This window comes from Ascaphus truei, chromosome 3, assembly GCF_040206685.1.
Source record: "Ascaphus truei isolate aAscTru1 chromosome 3, aAscTru1.hap1, whole genome shotgun sequence".
NCBI classification, from domain to species: Eukaryota; Metazoa; Chordata; class Amphibia; order Anura; family Ascaphidae; genus Ascaphus; species Ascaphus truei.
This window is the reverse complement of record NC_134485.1, coordinates 413,959,644-413,977,998: the sequence shown is the minus strand read 5'-3', so window position 1 is coordinate 413,977,998 and position 18,355 is coordinate 413,959,644.

Below are 18,355 nucleotides of genomic sequence, written 5' to 3'. Positions count from 1 at the left end.
TCCTGATGACCACGGATCGTCTACATCCAGAGATTGACATCAGAGACGAGCAAAGACAAGTAAAGACACCGGATGGTGGTGATTTATTCACGACATGCTTTTAACTTCCTTACCCTTGTGAGTGAGATTTCTCCCCCCCTCTTCCCTTTATTAAATATACAGTTATACACTATGGGGCGTGCGCTCTCTTCTCTTTCTCCTCTATATATAGATATATATATATATAGATATAGTCTGCAGTGTGTGTTGGTTGTGATTGAGTGTGTGTTGTGTCTGTGTCTGTGTGTGTGTCTGTGTGTGTGTGTGTGTGTGTGTGTGTGTGTGTGCGCGCGCGCGCGCTGTGCCAGTTGGTTGTCTGTCTGTGTGTGTTGGTTATGATTATGTGAGTGTTGGTTGTGTGTGTTGTGATTGAGTGTGTGTTGGTTGTGTGTGTTGTGATTGTGTGTGTTGTGATTGTGATTGAATGCAGCTGTGCACAAACTGAGGGGGGGACGCTCCGAACGCAAGATTATTTAGGCGGGGCGCGTGCGGCAAAACCTGGGTGCGCAGGCAAAAAAGATGTGCGCGGGCGGCCAAACAGAATAGTGCAGGTGGCGGCCACGTGATACGGAGGTACGGGGGAGGAGCACGCCCCAGCGCTGTGATGTCAAACGCCCCTCCTTCCGATGTCTGCCCAACAATAGCGCTGTGTTCCTGCTCTCCTCCGCTGGCAACCTGCTTCACTGTGATCCTCTGCAAATGAGAGGGTAGGCTGCCACTATATCAATCATACTATGAATGTACAGAAATAATGATTTAAAAAAGTGTAAACACATCCCCGCTCGTGCTTGCAAAATGATGCAGGACACCCTGTGCTCATGCTTGGAGAGTTGGTGATGTCACCGCTCCCCGCGGCAGCGTGGACGCAGCCTAATTTTGCAAGAGCGAGCTGTTGAAGTATGTAAGTATTTAGGCTGCGCTTATAGTGCCGGCGACGCGACGTCGCCCGAAAACAAATACATTGTCGCCGCCGCGTGCAATTATAGTAAGCGTGACATGGCGACGCGATTTTTTGAAGCCGCCAATATTTGATTTTTTAGGGGCTGTCGCCTCATGTGACAGCCCCTGAACCAATCAATGGCATGGTCGCCCACGCCGCCGCCGCGGCAAAGCGAAATACAACTTTCGCTAGCGCCGACTGGTGACGTCGCCGTCGCGGGCACTATATGCGCAGCCTTAGACATATTTGTATTTACATTGTATACCGTTTAATAAAGGTTTTTTTTTCATGTGATTTTGAATACATCAGGCAGGGGGGGCCCGAGAAATTTCATGTATAAAAAGGGGGGGCTCGGCATAAAAAGTTTGCTCACCCTACTACCTGCAGCTACCGGGACTGGCATGCAGGGATTTCTAACTTTTAAGCGGGGTGCTGCACATGCTTTAGTGATTCTAGCCATTTATACTACGTTTAAATACAAGAAAATGCAACTTCTTTATTTGGTGTTTGCAGATGAAAAAATTTTTACAATTCAAATAAATCCTGAAATTACATTTACTATTCACAATCTGATTCACATCCACAAAGCTCTATTAAGTCATTATCCAAACTTAAAGGTACATTAACTAACATTGTATCTTTAAAGGACAACAACATAATTTTGAGCCATGTTTTCTCCCGTAAAAAAAGCATAGCGTTAACTATAATGAGCGTTAATGATAATGACATGCAAATGAGGTCTAACATTGCATAGCCACTAAAGTCCATTGAGGTTAACACAGGGACCGACAATCATAGCTACACTTAGCATTACTGCCACCCAGACCCTGAAATAGGGCTTTCGAAGGGTCTGGATACTGTAGGTGTGATACCCCAGTAACTAACATCATTTCCTGGTGTTATTTTCCTCTCGTCTCTTTCCCAACTAGAGCTAAAGACTCACAGTGTGGATCTGAGTAACACTAATACAGACTTAACCTCAGGTTATTGGACGAAAACATTAGACTACAATAATGTAATCTTCAGCCTATGCTAATGAGATGTAGTTCGGACTTTGTTTTTGCATATAATTTGTTTTGAGGATACAATGTTAACGCTGGGAACATAACCTCCATTCCTGTTTTAGGTACGGTAACTGAAGATGGGCAATGCAAAGCACAACGGATGTCAATAATCTAATTTTTTAAGCCAGAAACATGACAACGTTTCGACCTAGTGGTCTTTATCAAGTTATCTCACTTAGGTACGGTAACGTCATGTTATAAGCCCTGATTTAATTTAGCTTTGTGGCTGTAGCCCTAACATGCAGAAGGCCACATTTACAGCTTAGGGCGCACATACATCCCACATCAACCCCTCCAATGTTGGAAAACATTTTTATTCACTAGATGCTATGTTCTCTTGGAGTAAAGAGTAAATAGATCATTGCATTAAACCTATGGGAGTGCGGGAGAACTGCAGTATCACTGGAAAGCTGTTTTAGCCTATAGTATCTGCACACATTGGCTGAAACCTATTTGACAGGTATCACATATTTGACCCAAGTTTCGTGATTGAATACAACTAGGTCAGTTCTGACCGACTTTTTTCCTTGAAGACAGCAAGAGATGCAAAGATTGATCTTTGTTATATCACCACTGCCCAGTTGGTATGTCGACGCTAGCGAGTGTAAAATTAGGGCAAAGATATATTTTACTAATGCATCAGCAACAAGGTATCTGGTATCATTGCTGATGTTTAGCTGCGCATACTTGGAGTAGATTGCAGTCCTAAATAAAAAGTCTACAAGAAATAAATGTGTACATTATATTAAATCTCGAACAGAAACGGAGTGCAGCTCCCAATGAATATATAAGGAAGAAATAAAAACAACAAATAGTGCAATAAGTTTAAAACCCAATTAAAGTATCCCAGTGGTCAGACAATGTATTCACTCACAATGTGAAAATCGCTTTCAAGCTTTTTGAAAGTAGCGGTACTGGTAGTATTTATAGTGAAGTTCCATATGGTGCTTGTATTCGTCACATGGCTTTCAAATGAGAGAGATTGTACAGGGACATACTGCAGTGTAATTCTATAAAGTATTTTATAATACAAATGATAAAATCAGCGCACTCACAAACGGCATATAATGGAAAGCATTCGGAGCCCGCAGGCTAAAACAGCTGAGGCGTCCCAGTGTCTCCCATGCACAGCACCCTCATGGTTCCTCAAAGAGCGCAACTTCCAGTTTTGCTTTGGGGGCGGGTCCATCCTCTCACTTCTATCTCCTCCTGGACAGCTCAATCGGTGTGCTCAATATCGCCCTACGCGTTTCACTGGAGACCAGCTTCCTCAGGGGCTCATAGGTTTAAATATCCTCGATCCAGACTTAAAATAATGCCTCTTGATGATATCATCGTGTGCCATTGTGAACTCAAAAATACCTGCTCAATCTGTTTATTTAATACTAAATGTTACGAATGATACTCAAAGTATCCACATTGGTCAAAAAGAAACAAAAATGTCCGCTCCGTTTCTGTTCGAGTATTTAGTTATTGCTTGAGGGGTTATATTATATGAATCTACTTTTGTGTGTATGGGTTTCACTTTATTAGGTTGGTTTTATATATGTAACCCTCCCTGCCCGTCTCCTAAGGATTTTACATCAATGTTTTTTGTCTTGGCTTACTCAGAGATGGGTACCTTGTCAGGGTGCTGGATTCATGCGACTGGGCGTCAGGAACTTTATTCATTCAAACAGCAGCTTTATTGTTACATCAAAATTCACATGCATATTGGTATGAACATTGCGACCTTTTCTCTTTTACTGTCTGAAACCAGTCTTCCCTATCTGCACCTATTTCAGCCACTAGGGAGGTACTGGGGCTTGATCCCCTTTTGTTACCTAACAAAGCCCTCTTCTGGATATCCTTGGTAGAACTTCATCTCTTTAGGGCCCCTGTCGGGCCTTGTGCTAATCTCTCTGTCGGTGATCAGTGTCCCTCTCACAGGCACGGCATGCCACCTCGTGGTGATCTGGAGCAGGGACAGCTACGGACCCTCCGATGGGGCCAGGACTACTATCCCATGAGGCAATGCTCCGTGGATCCCCCTCCATGCATAGGCTGCCACTATAAAAATGCAGACAGTAGCAAGAAGCCATTCCTAAGGTCACTATCTAACTGGGACACTTTCCCTAACTATTAAACAATAAAAAGGGGATCCTCATCCTATCTTTACACTAAACACATACTATTTACAGTGCAATCCCTCCTCTGGGTCTCCTCCAGGGATCTCCATTCCAGAAGCTTCTCTCCCCCCCCCCCCCTATATATATATATATCCCATTCTGAAGTCAATGAATCCAGGCAGAAAGGGGCGGGATTTAACTACTGCTGAATCATCCCAGCCCCATGTGATGGGGAGGGGCTTTACTCTGTGTGGGCTCACACAGTTAACCCCTTAAAGCCATTGTAATCCCAATGCCAGGTTACATATATACACTTTTATCACATACTTATCACTTTTATTCTAGTAAGTTGCACATGATGTTTTGTTTTTATTATTTGTAACATGGTATGTCCCATAATACCGCTCTTTCCCCCATAGGGTATCTGTTATGTAAGCCCCTAGTAAGTTCAGGGCAGTAACAGGTTAATCTATGGGCCATTGACCCCCCTGTGCTCCACTTTGATGGATGGACAGGAGTGTGGGGATGACTCATAGCCTGCATGCAGCCTATCAGGGATAGGTGCAGTCCATGAGCCCGCCCCTGCTTCCTGATGAAGAGGAGTGTCTAAAAGTTAGTTGCGAGAGTCTTGCTCTAGAGCTGGAAGAGAGAGCAAGGGCAGGAAGTCTCTCCCATTGCATGGATGAGCTGGCCACCCCAGGCTTATGCCTGGGAACCATCAAGACTGAATACCCCACTACTCAGTTCTCCTGAACAACAGGTATGGCTCAGCACCATACACACAGAGACCAGGTAGCGTACAATAGAATCTCCCAGAGGAGGGGGGAGGGGATCAGGGCTACATATTTTAAATCTAAAATCAATTAATTTAGCATGAGTGAACACATTATTTCTTTCTAACATTACATTTTGCTCACATATTGCCCAAAGGGCAGCTCTTTTCAAAAGTATTGTTAACTTCAGTTTCTCTCCGCACACCTTGTTCACTAGTCAATTCACATTTATTTAGTCCTAACATGAATTTCAGAAATGCTGGGGAAGTTTGGGTGGTGTATCCCATTTCATGATTACTCACTAACATGTTGGCCAACATATGAAAGCTTCGTTCAGGGAGATTTGGAATGAAAACGCAGCAGATTTCTAAAACTCCCATTAACTTGCAGTGGGAAAAAGAGACTTATTTTTAAGGGTATTATTTGTCCACAAACGATATTCCTGTTTTCTTTTTCTTCTTCACTTAGGGTTTTTACACAGCAGCACAGATGTATAGATGTATATATTAGTGGTGGTGACTGTCCATATTACTCCCTTCAAATGCTCCAATGTTCTAGAACCCAACTGCGATTCTCACATGATTCCAGTGAAGAAATTAAGACTCTCAATCATTCTATTTTAACTTTCCATTTGAATACCTCCTACACGTACAGCTTTAACAATACTAACTGCACTAATAATACTAATAATAATTCAAACTGCTCTTTAATGAGCAATCCAAGCGGGCGATATATTTTGCGGATTTTTATTTTTTTAATATAGTATTAAAGCAGGGGAATTCCAGAGCTAATCTCCATTCATTTCAGCTCTGTGTACCCCCTGCTTCCAAAGATTCTTACCACTGAAAGGGGTGCCGGTAGCTCTCTGATTTTTAAAGCTCCCGCAGGCCAATAGGAAACTGCACTGGATGACATCACGGCTTCCTATTGGCCCGCAGCATGCGGGAGCTTTGAAAAGCGGCCATTACGTGATGCCTGCTAGCCGAGCAGAGCTGCTACCAGCATCCCCTACAGAGGTAAGTATCCCCGGAAGCAGGGGGTCACCAGAGCTGAAATGAATGGGACTCAGCTCCAGAGACCCCCTGCTTCATGTTAAGAAATAAAAACAATGCAGAAAATAAATCGTCCGCTTGGATTGGCTCTTTGATTGTTGCTATTTTTGTCTGTACAAGATGTGTGACATTGTTCCCCCAGTAAACACAACATTATAACACAATATCACAGAATTTTCATAGGACTGTGTGGCAGTTTTTGTGCAGAATATATCCCGCCATACCACACCCAAAGGGGGTAACAGCCTCCTTCATCTGTATATCAGACTTCCAAGATACAGTATGCACTTTGAAATGCAACTAACTTTTTTTTTCCTATCCTTCTTTCATTCCTCGACAATGTAAGGAATCTGAACGAGGGAATGGTATGCTACCGCAGAATAAGTAGGTTTTTGGTGCAGACAGCTTAACGTTCCAGTAGCCATGTTGGACTTGGAATGAATGGAACAGAGCTTTTCTCCAGCACAGGGAAGACTGTTTCACCGCTTATTGAACAGGAGCCATAGAGATGGAGTCTTTTACCATAAGCAGCAGCAAAAGTGTGGACACAAATGTAACACTTATTAACTTACCACCTCCCTAATAAAAGCAAGGCATAAACACAGTTGGGAGGGACCGCAGTTCATGGACAACTCAGAAAAAGCCACCATTTTTAAGTGCCACTGAGAAAATGAACTCTTCCAGTGCTGAAGGGACTTTTTCTAAAGCAGAAGACTTCTGAAAGATTACACAATAAAACAAGTGACCGGGATAAAAAAAAACAAAAAAAAACCGACTCTGTATTGCTGATTAGAATCTAAGAATACATATCTTTGGATCTAGTGAGGAAGTATCTGAAACGTTAAACGTGGAGCGCTGCAGCGGGACATACACAGTGCGATAGCGGGAGCTGTGGCCACTGTTTTTAATCCGTTGTGCTGAAGAAGGAGGCGGGGATTCTGCATTATTTAACCCGCAGAAGCACATCAGCGGGTGCAATAATTTTGGCAAAACTTAAATAGCTGATTATAACAAGGCCCATAGGGGGATATTCTAGTAGCTACAAGTTCTGTAACGCTGTGGGGAAAGATTCCTTTCCGATCAGATTGGCATGTTTCCTCATGTCCAATCTATGCGGAAAAGGCTTTTTTAGAGGCAGCTTCACTCTGGCTCTGCAAATCCGGGCAAAATTAACTAAAAGGCTCAAACTCGTATTTTTGGACAACTATCTGAATTCTAGCAGCTCTGTTAAGTGTGAGAGGCAAAACCGCTTCTTACTACTCACACTTTTCTCTCTCACCTTCTTCATAGTGGCGAGATTGATATTGCGAGTTCCATCCAGACGTGACTATCAAAGGGAAGCGCAAACATGTGGAAACAAAAGATATAACTGAAGGTGCAATATTGTCATATAACAGGTAGGTGGTCTTCTTAAGGTCTAGGAATATTATACTCACAAATGTGAGGATGATTCAGTGTACATAAAGGTATCTTTAAGTAGTTCTCTTCGATGAGGAAGGATTAACTTCAACCGTGATGTAAAGGTAAGTTCCTTAAATGGTTAAACACAGAGAACCAAACATAGTGCGATCTGAATAAAAACTGTATTATAATGGTAATAGTATTACAATACACTCACATGATGTATGCTATATAAAAGCATTTAGATACACAATCGATCTCGCCTCCGGTGTCTTTAGGCTTTTAGCTTCCCTTCTCCTCAGCGTGCGTCTCATGACTGCGTTCCAGCAGATGCGGATGTGATGTCAGCTAGGTTGGGGAGTTCCGGTTGGCGTAGTGGCTGTGAATCACCTTCACTCTACGCGTTTCACCCTTCTTGGTTTCTTCAGGACCTGCAATATGGGTTTGGCTGACAGAGCAGAACCCATAAGTCAGACTGGGGATGGAGTTAACACCCCTTCAGGTCATTCCACTTCAAAAGCACGTACAATCTGGGCATTTGCCTGTTATACCGTGCGCTTTGTCACTTTTATAGACGGCGTTTAAACGATGCAATGTATAATACAGAATACAGCTTTTTGGCTACTTTAAATCCACTACTTATAACCATGTCAATCGTGCGGTTTCACAAGGACAAACTCCCAGCCACGAAAATATCCCCCATACAGTGTTTGGAAATTTTATTTTAAAAACCCAGTGATTTGTATTGTTATGTCTTCTGTTTAAGTCAAGTCAAAAATGTCTGAGTTTCACAATCCGCAGCTGAGTTCAAAGCCAATGAACGGCTTAATAAATACAAGTGAACGAATCATTTGTTATACATCCCGATTACTTGTCTTGTTGTAGGCAAAGAAGGTGGGTAACCGTGTTGGTCCCTTTTTCCATGTAGTAAGAAAGGAGGGAGAGGGAGTAGGGGGTATGATGCCTTTTATTGGACCAGCAAGTAGTTGATGTTACAAGTGTAACACCCCTATCCCCCCCGGCTGCATGAGATAGGGTGTACATGCATCAGTCTCTTTTGCACTGCGACAGGGGTTCTACCTGCTTCAGTGTAGCGTAGCTCAGTCAGTTTTACTCTGGTCCCAGGGCTTCCCTGGTGAATCCAGGCCAGGCTTGTAGTGAGGAGTAGAATAATGTAGAACATGGCGCCAGGAACTTTTAACAGATGCTTGCTTTATTGAACAGTAGACAACAGCATACCCATTACTGGTTTTCAGCATCTCTCTCAGGCAGCAGTTCCCCCTTTGCCTGCAGTTCCTACCAGAACCCAACTTAACCCTGCATAGGAATGGAGTAAGCTCGGCTCCAGACCCCTACTTAAATCTGGGCTATAGATTGGGCAAGCGAACCTCTGTTCCTGCACCTAGCACCTAGAACTCACTGACCCAGAACAGGATCTGAACTCAACTCCCTAGGGTGGGTCCCCACCTTATATACCCAGGGGGTGTATACATTTTGCCCCCAGTCTCTGGGCAAAACTGGATGTTGCTAACCAGTCACCCCACATGCCTTACTAGAACTTTCCTAACGGTGGCTCATGCCTCACCAGACTATCATGTGCCTAGGTTTGCCAGGTATTTTGCCCCTGTGTCCTGTATAAAATGAAAGGTAATACCAGACATGTACTGTATGGTCACAGCAGTTGCCGTCGGCCCGACTCTCCCCCGCTGCAGGCTTCTCACTCTCAATCTGTCCCACGCCGAGGTGTCTGCTGCTGACGCGCGCCGGGTCTCTCTGACGTCAGTGCCGGAAGTCAGCTGGGCTTCTGGTGTGTGCCAGCGTGAGAGGGAGGTCCAGCGCACGTGACGTCAGCGTCAGATACCTCGGCGTGGGACAGACAGTGAGTGAGAAGCTTGCAGCGGGGGAGAGCCGGGGCCGGCGGCAACTGCTGTAACCTGTCGCCGGTCCCCCTGCAGTCATCACCCCCCCCTCATCCCACAGCCACCCACCTCCCCCTCCCCCCGCAGCCACCGGCCCACCCTAAGACACCGCACCCCCCCATCCCACAGCCACCGGCCCCGACCTGAGACCATCCCCAAGGCAAGTATAAATATGTTTTTATAGGTATTGGGGATGAGGATGTATTTTTATATGTATTGGGGGGGTTGGGGTATTTTTATATGTATTGGGGGGTTGGGGTATTTTTATATGTATTGGGGTGGGGATATATTTTTATATGTATTGGGGGGGTTGGGGTATTTTTTATATGTAGTGGGTGGGTGGGGGTGTATTTATTTATATGTATTAGTGTGGGGTGGGTACTTTTTATATGTATTGGGGGTGGGGGTGTATTTTTTTTATATGTATTGGGAGTCATGGGGGTATTTTTTATATGTATGGGGGGGTATATTTTTTATATGTATTGGGTGTGGGGTCTCACATCTTTTACCAATGTGTCCAGTATTTTTGGACAAGCCACATGGCAACCCTACATGTGCCTGAAGTTGCAATATTGTAACTGGTGCATGAGACTACTCACATGCAGGGCCATGTGCAAGCTGGTTAACCCTAACACTGCCAGCAGCTGCCCTAACTTGTATACATAACAGGGGCCTAACTCTAGCATTGCCTGCTATTACCAGGACTTATGTGCCAGGCTAGGGAAAATAGCAGGGGGGCTACACAAGCTTTAAAATCTATCAGGTAGGACCCGATGAAGGACACGGAGAGGTTTGAAATCTTATAACATAACTACTTGTTGGTCCAATAAAATGGATCATACTCCTTACTCCCTCTCCCTCCTTTGTTACTACATTGTCTTATTGTGAAATTACTGAGAAGTTTTAGTTTTTTTTTGAAAAAATATTGATGTTGAAATATATTTTCAAAAACACCAATAGATGCCATCAGACTTTTTTTTGGTGGGGAAACATAGGTGAGCTGAGTTTTTGCACCTTTTTTTCGGTATCAATAAGAAACTCCATATAGGGATGATACAATGAATATGAATGGAGATGAAATTCTAACTGTGAACAGATATATGCTTTTTAACCCCATTCCTTCATTTAACTCGGAATTATCTATTTTAGTTAAGATAATTTTCTTTGATTAGGCTATCACCACTTTTCATCCTTTAAACCACCACAGCTTCCCATTCAAAATCTCCTGATAACTCCACTCGATTGTGCTCATTGCAACTCTGGAAGCACGTGAGAACTTTCTCCTGCTGTGTGTCATCTGATAACTTGCTACTAACAAGAGCTATACTGTGTGCACAGTATTCCACATTCTGTGGTTCTTCGGTATTTCATTATATTTATATTCAGGGCCCGACAAACTGGGCAAAAATCCACTCGCCCCTCCCCCCCCCCCCAAAAACAGTCAGTCGCCCCCCAAAACACTCCCTCACGACACTTACCTGAGGCGGGGTCCGACTGCGTGGTCCGGCCTTCTCTGTCTTCTCCCCTGCAAATTCATCTTTCCCTCCTGCAGCTCCAGTTAAAATGGCCGCGCGGCGTCAAATGACAACGGGACATGGTGACGTCACGTGGCGTCGTGTAACCGGGCGAGTGCATTTGTCGACCCCTGTTTACTGTATATTATACCTCAAGTTAGCTTTCAGGCTATTTAACGCAACACGTGTTGGGAAACTTTACAATGCTACAGAAGGTGTAATGTAATGAAAGGTGTTTACTTTATTTACCATATGTTTTTGCCCATTTTTAATGATGAAAAAGAGAGGCAGAGCACTGTTCTGATGTAGCGTTCAAAACCTCACAAGTCTCTGCTTCATGGGTATTAGAGAGCGGTCTAGGACATTTGGTCGTGACCATTTTGCCACAACCAAGTCGCCGCAACAACATCTCGCTGCCGCTTGCTTTGCCGCCAAGATAAGCTCCTAACCTTACCGCTTACCCTAATCTTAACTCTAGTAACGCTACCTCTGACACTAAAAATTTCAACCCCTTACCCTAATTCCCTACCCTAAAAACCCAACCCCATACTCTAAAAACCTAATGCTTTACCCTAGTTCCCTATTCCCTACCCTAAAAACATAACCCCTTACCCTAATCGCCTACCCTAAAAACCTAACCCCATACCCTAAAAACCTTATCCCTTACCCTAATCTCCTACCCTAGAAACCCAACCCCATACTCTAAAAACCTAATGCTTTACCCTAGTTCCCTATTCCCTACCCTAAAAACATAACCCCTTACCCTAATCGCCTACCCTAAAAACCTAACCCCATACCCTAAAAACCTTACCCCTTACCCTAATCCCCTACCCAAGAAACCCAACCCCATACTCTAAAAACCTAATGCCTTGCCCTAATTCCCGATTCCCTACCCTAAAAACCTAACCCCTTACCCTAATTCCCTACCCTAAAAACCTAACCCCTTACCCTAATTCCCTACCCTAAAAACCTAACCTCTTACCCTAATTCCCTACCCTAAATCCTAACCCTTACCCTAATTCCCTACCCTTCTAAACGAACTCCTTACCCTAAAACCCTTACTCTTAACCCCCTACCCTAACCGCTAAAACCCCTTAAGTTAATTTACCTTATTGGCGAAACGCCCGGCAGCAGTGTCCAGCGGCTGTGGCAAACAGTCCTTCGGTGGCCAAACAACGGCGGCGATGTGGTTGCGGCAAGATGGCCGCCAACCATACGTCCGATTCCGTTACAGAGGGTGAGCAATTCCAAGGTCAACTTATCCTTTGGGTTCTGCATCCAACAACCAAGTATTCAAAAGGATGAAAGTCAAGGAAACATGTGATAGATGAAAACCACCTCCCATGTATTCTCACAACGTTGTGATGAAGACGGAACAATGTTTCATTGTTAAGAGCCACGTGAAATAAACGCTGATCAAAGCTCCTCTTCCTGTGAGTCATCTGCTAACACAGCTTATTTCCTTCATTTCTCATATCAACACGGTACAAAAGTAGAGTTAATACAGTCAGACAAGGAAAACAGATTATTCAGCTTGAGGTTGTCATATAAAGCTCCTTCCATTTACTTTTTTTTTTCCCCCCCTGATTAAACATCATACAATTACCATCAAACTTGTTTTATGATTCGCTTTATTTTACTTTGGACGGAAAAAATTATCTGCGGTGACATGAAAGGCGCACGAGAACACAGCAAGGAAATGTTTTACTTATGACATAGAGATTGGCCATAACCAATCACAGTTCCGGCGCAGCTGTGGGTGATAAGCCCTGTCAAAATGTTTCAAGGATGGATGTAAAGCTGCTAGACAGGAATAACATTCTAAAAAGGTGTTTATATATTGAATTATGGACACCAGAGAAAGCACCACCATGTTAAAATGATCATTTAGAAGTAATTGGCACGCGTACACTTGACTTTATTTGCATGTTCTGGCTCAGACACGAATGTCCCTCTAAAATAGCAGCAGAGAATGAACTTACTGTATACTGTAGGGGAGTATTTCACTAAATGTGAGTGCGGTTACTGTACAATGTTAAACTTTTAACACAATTACCACAATGGTCAGTACTGTGCACTTATGGTTGCCATGTTTTACTGAATTACACTCTAAGGGAATTTTACAAACACTTTATGAAGAATTACAGCTTACATCTCATGTTGTCTGGATTATTGCAACTGACTACTAACAGGTTCCCCTGCCTCTCAACTTTCCCCTTAGCAATCTATCTAGAATTATGCCGTTCAACTCATTTCCTTTACTCCCAGAATAGTGACTGTTTATCTCCTCCTTAAATCCCTCTCCCAGTTTCCTAGTTCTGGATCACCTGCAAAGTTCTCGTTTATACATTCGAGGCTCTCCATTTGTCTGCTTCTCCCTACATATCAGCTTTGATCTCTCGTTACATCTTTGCTCATCTCCTGTACCCTGCTCATAACTGTCTCCTTTCAATCCCTTCCACCTCTACTGCTTTCTCTCGCCTTAAACCCTTTTTACTTCACTGCCCCTTACCCATGGAACTCTCTCACACTCGGTATATAAGCCAAGCACCTGAGTCCCCAGCTTTATAGTCAAATCTAAAAACACCCCTTTTAAAATTAAGCATTTCAATAGCCTGAAGTCATGGCTACTGCCCCACACCAACAGTCGTGCTTACCAACCCCCATGGCCAATCACTGCCATCTACTGCACTTATTTCTTCATCAGCTGTCTCTGTAAGTCACCTAATGTACTTGGATTCTAAGCTCTCTGGGAAAGGGATTTTGTTTCCTATTATCTGATCTTATGTTTGTTGCCGTTTTTGTGTTGTAATTTCCTGGTGTGCCTTGTGTCTTTTGTAAAGTGCAAAGTACATGGGTGGTCCTACAGTATATAAATAAAAATATGCATACTGTACATGTCAAAACCACACCAATGATGATGCACAATATAATTTAGATTGTTTTCAATCTGTTGCACATTTCTCTCTGTGAAAGAACAATAATGCTCATGTAAATATGCACCTAACAGGGTCTCTTGCATTACTCCTTAGGTTATAGATTGGATGACTTACAGATGTAGCCAGATGGTTTGTCGCATAGTCGGCACGGAATTCGCCAATGGCACGGTCCTGAAAACCGCCTGCTCGCGGAATCCCCATGACCAGACTAATGGCAGGGGGTACCCAAGGCTGAAATTAATGTGTTCAGCTCCAGAGACCCCCAGCTTCATACTGTGTTAGTAAAATAAAATAAAATCTGCATGATCACCTGTTAGAGGTGCGAGAGAGTGACCAATTCTCTCTACTCTCACTGTGCAGCTCTTTCAGACTGATGCAGCCTGGTAGGACTCACACAGATGGAGTGCCATTCAGAATCAGGGACCCTCTGCTGTGTTAATGCTGATGGGCCATTCTCAATTGCCAAGCACTGTGCCGCGAATGCTCAACTTGTGGTCCGCATTTCACCAGCACATCTTTTACGGCAGGTTAGACATACAAGAGGCTCCATTTGTACATAGTTACATAATAGATGAGGTTGAAAAAAGACATGCCTATGCTAAATTTAAACAACAGATACTTTATCCTATATCTATATGTAACAGGGGCTTATCATTGTTTGAGAGAAACTGCCTCTAAATCCAGCAGTGTGCTGGTTAATTGCACATAGGCAATCAACCAGATACCACCTGGGTGATTAATACTTTTTCAAAAGCCTGATGTGAGAAACAGGAGAGATATTCCTTAGCTCACATTTGGGCTAACATACAAGGAGAAGGAAGACTGCAGAGATTTTCCTTAGCACACAACTGGGCTGACTAGAGGAAAATATGATGTCTTGATGCACACAGAAGGACTGTATGCTGACAGCAAGACAAGGGGACAAGACCTCTATAACTGGACACAGAGAGTGCCATAGCACACAAGGATGCTGACCCAGGAGAAGAGAGAGGCCTTCTCCTACAGCTAGTGTACAACAGAAACAGATAAGAGACTTTCTTGTTGAACTGTATGTATACAGCTGTGTGAAAAAGAAAGTACACCCACTTTGAATTCTTTGTATTTACATATCAGGACATAATAACAATCATCTGTTCCTTAGCAGGTCTTAAAATGAGGTAAATAGAACCTCAGATGAACAACAACACATGTCATATTACACCATGTCATGATTTATTTAACAAAAATAAAGCCAAAATGGAGAAGCCATGTGTGATAAACTAAGTATACCTTATGATTCAATAGCTTGTAGAACCACCTTTAGCAGCAATATCTTGAAGTAATCGTTTTCTGTATGACTTTATCAGTCTCTCACATCATTGTGGAGGAATTTTGGCCCACTCTTCTTTACAACGTTGATTCAGTTCATTGAGGTTTGTGGGCATTTGTTTATGCATAGCTCTCTTAAGGTCCAGCCACAGCATTTCAATCGGGTTGAGGTCTGGACTTTGACTGGGCCATTGCAACACCTTGATTCTTTTCTTTTTCAGCCATTCTGTTGTAGATTTGCTGGTGTGCTTGGGGTCATTGTCCTGTTGCATGACCCAATTTCAGCCAAGCTTTAGCTGTCGGACAGATGGCCTCACATTTGATTCTAGAATACTTTGGTATACAGAGGAGTTCATGGTCGATTCAATGACTGCAACGTTCCCAGGTCCTGTGGCTGCAAAACAAGCCCAAATCATCACCCCTCCGCCACAGTGCTTGACAGTTGGTATGAGGTGTTTGTGCTGATATGTTGTGTTTGGTTTTCACCAAACGTGGCGCTATGCATTATGGCCAAACATCTCCACTTTGCTCTCGTCTGTCCATAGGACATTGTTCCAGAAGTCTTGTGGTTTGTTCAGATGCAACTTTGCAAACCTAAGCCTTGCTGCCATGTTTTTTTTAGAGAGAAGCTTTCTCCTGGCAATCCTTCCAAACAAAGCATACTTGTTCAGGCTTTTTCTAATTGTACTGTCATGAACTTTAACATTTAACATGCTAACTGAGGCCTGTAGAGTCTGAGATGTAACTCTTGGGTATTTTGCAATTTCTCTGAGCATTGCACAGTCTGACCTTTGGGTGAATTTGCTGGGACGTCCACTCCTGGGAAGATTGGCAACTGTCTTGAATTTTTTCCACTTTTGAATAATCTTTCTCACTGTAGAATGATGGACTTTACATTGTTTGGAAATGGCCTTATAACCCTTCCCAGATTGATGGGCAGCAACAATTGCTTCTCTAAGATCATTGCTGATGTCTTTTCTCCTTGTGTTAACACATACCGGAATGCTCCACACCAGCAAACTGCAAAAACTTCGGCTTTTATAGAGGTGGTCACACTTGCTGATGATCAATTAATCAAGGGCATTTGATTAGCAGCACCTGTCTGCTACTTAGCATCTTAATTCCTATGGAAGCAGTAAGGGTGTACTTAGTTTTTCACACATAGCTTCTCCATTTTGGCTTTTTTTTTTTGTTAAATAAATCATGACACGGTGTAATATGTCATGTGTTGTTGCTCATCCGAGGTTGTATTTACCTAATTTTAAGACCTGCTAAGGAACAGGTGATTGTTATTATGTCCTCATATGTAAAACCGTGGAATTCAAAGAGGGTGTACTTTCTTTTTCACACAACTGTATCTATACTGCTGCTAGTTCCAGCCCTCAGTGTTTCACTGTGCTGTGCACCGTTACTTTTTCTTCGCTGCTGTTCATCACACACAGCCAGAGTACGCTAACAGACGCCCATGCTAACAGGTATCCCGTGAGTACCTCTATAGTCCCTTTCTCAAAAGAAAGTGCTTTGTTTCTGTCAATCACTGGACTGTTTCAATGACTTATTTTATGAACAGCAATTTAGATTTTGAGGGACAGAGCATCTTAAGGCTTTTTTTCCCCAGTGGGGTTAAACATTAGTCTCTTTTGTTCACAGTACTTCATTTTTGAATGCTATGCTGTATTATGTTACTTTAATCAAGGCTTTTCATTCGAAGTACAAATAAACTGCATGTACATATATTTCTAACACGGCACCAAGGTGGGGTTTTTTAATGCATTAATTTGTGCTGTGTCCTAATTTGCCCTATACCTGTAACAATGTCTTATTGTTCTATATGAGCTGTGCATTAAAAAAAACTGTTGCAACATGAGAGATAGTGAAGGCGTACAAGCGGTCTTCCTCAGGAGTATTCTTACAAAGCATTTTGCTGGTCGATTATAAAAAGTTCACCCCAGTTGGGAAATAAAGTACAAAACCTACCAACCTCATGGGGGTTGTTGCATGAGAAGGAACATAAGAAGCATAATGGTCTCTTACTGTGTCAATAATATCAATGTCAGTGTCTCAAACAAGAACATTCATGGGGATCATGGTGCAGGTGTTTCTGCATGTGGGTCAGATTTTTAGTAATTGGCATCAGTCGGACTTTACCAATTAGGGGAGAACGCTCAAATAGCAAAATTATAATTTGTCAAGAATAAATCAAGCAGGCAGCTGGGTAAATAGAATATATATTTCATATACATGATATCTTCTGGGGTTTTTTAGATTAAGATTTTCAAACCATCAAACTGCATGCGTTACAATTTAGGCTACAAATGCATATGTAGAAGTGAACTAAACTGAAAGGAATGTTGTAATAGATCCGGTGTGGCCAACTCCAGTCCTCAAGGGACACCAACAGGTCAGGTTTTCAGGATAATCCTGCTTCAGCACAGTTGGCTCAATCTCATTTTGGTGCTACTTGACGGATATGCACAAAAGGTTGCTACGGTATAACAGAAGAGGGACAAAAATATTCGCTGTGCCATCTGCCTGACGCATACTTTATTTTAAAATAAATAAAAGTCTAGAAACTGCAGGGACTGATTCCCCTGGCTTTCCACAGCGCACAAAGTGTTATTGGATTGACAAGTCAAAGGCACCTTATGAGATATTGGGTCAGACTCAACAGGATCAAAAGTCACAACCTCTTATTCAGGAAAACAGCTCTAGCAGTGTGAGCAAAACCAGCTGATGGATAGCACCACTGTCACAGTGTACTTAGTTTTGAGCTCTACTCATTGAGTGCTCATACCTGTACAAAGCACTTTACCCTCTTCTGGGATACAGAACCATATCGAATAGCCAGTCTTCTGCCATGAGACACATTCTATTGCGGGAAGACACTTCACAGTCCATTTATTTGAATAGTCTGTAATGTATTCAAGCACCAAAGGTGCCTTATGCCAGAACACTGCTTAGTAAATATGGCCCACTGTCTTTATCCTTTATATGATTAAAAGTACTAACTCAAGTCACCAGCTTACTTTGTTAGATTACTTTCTCTCTGCATCACCTTGTTTTTACTTGTGTGCATCAGGAAATCTGTTTTTTATTTAACCTCACCTGGCCTCAGTAACTCATAGCCCTCAGTACATATTATTACATTGTGCTTGAAGTCCTTTCAAGGTTACAAACAACAAAATAGATATCCCTTGGAGATATGCTAGTAGTAGACAGTGGTGCACTGCTAGCTAACGTGCTGGTTTATCTCACACAGCTAGAGCTGCTGCCTAGAAAGCAATGGTTGCGGGTTCTA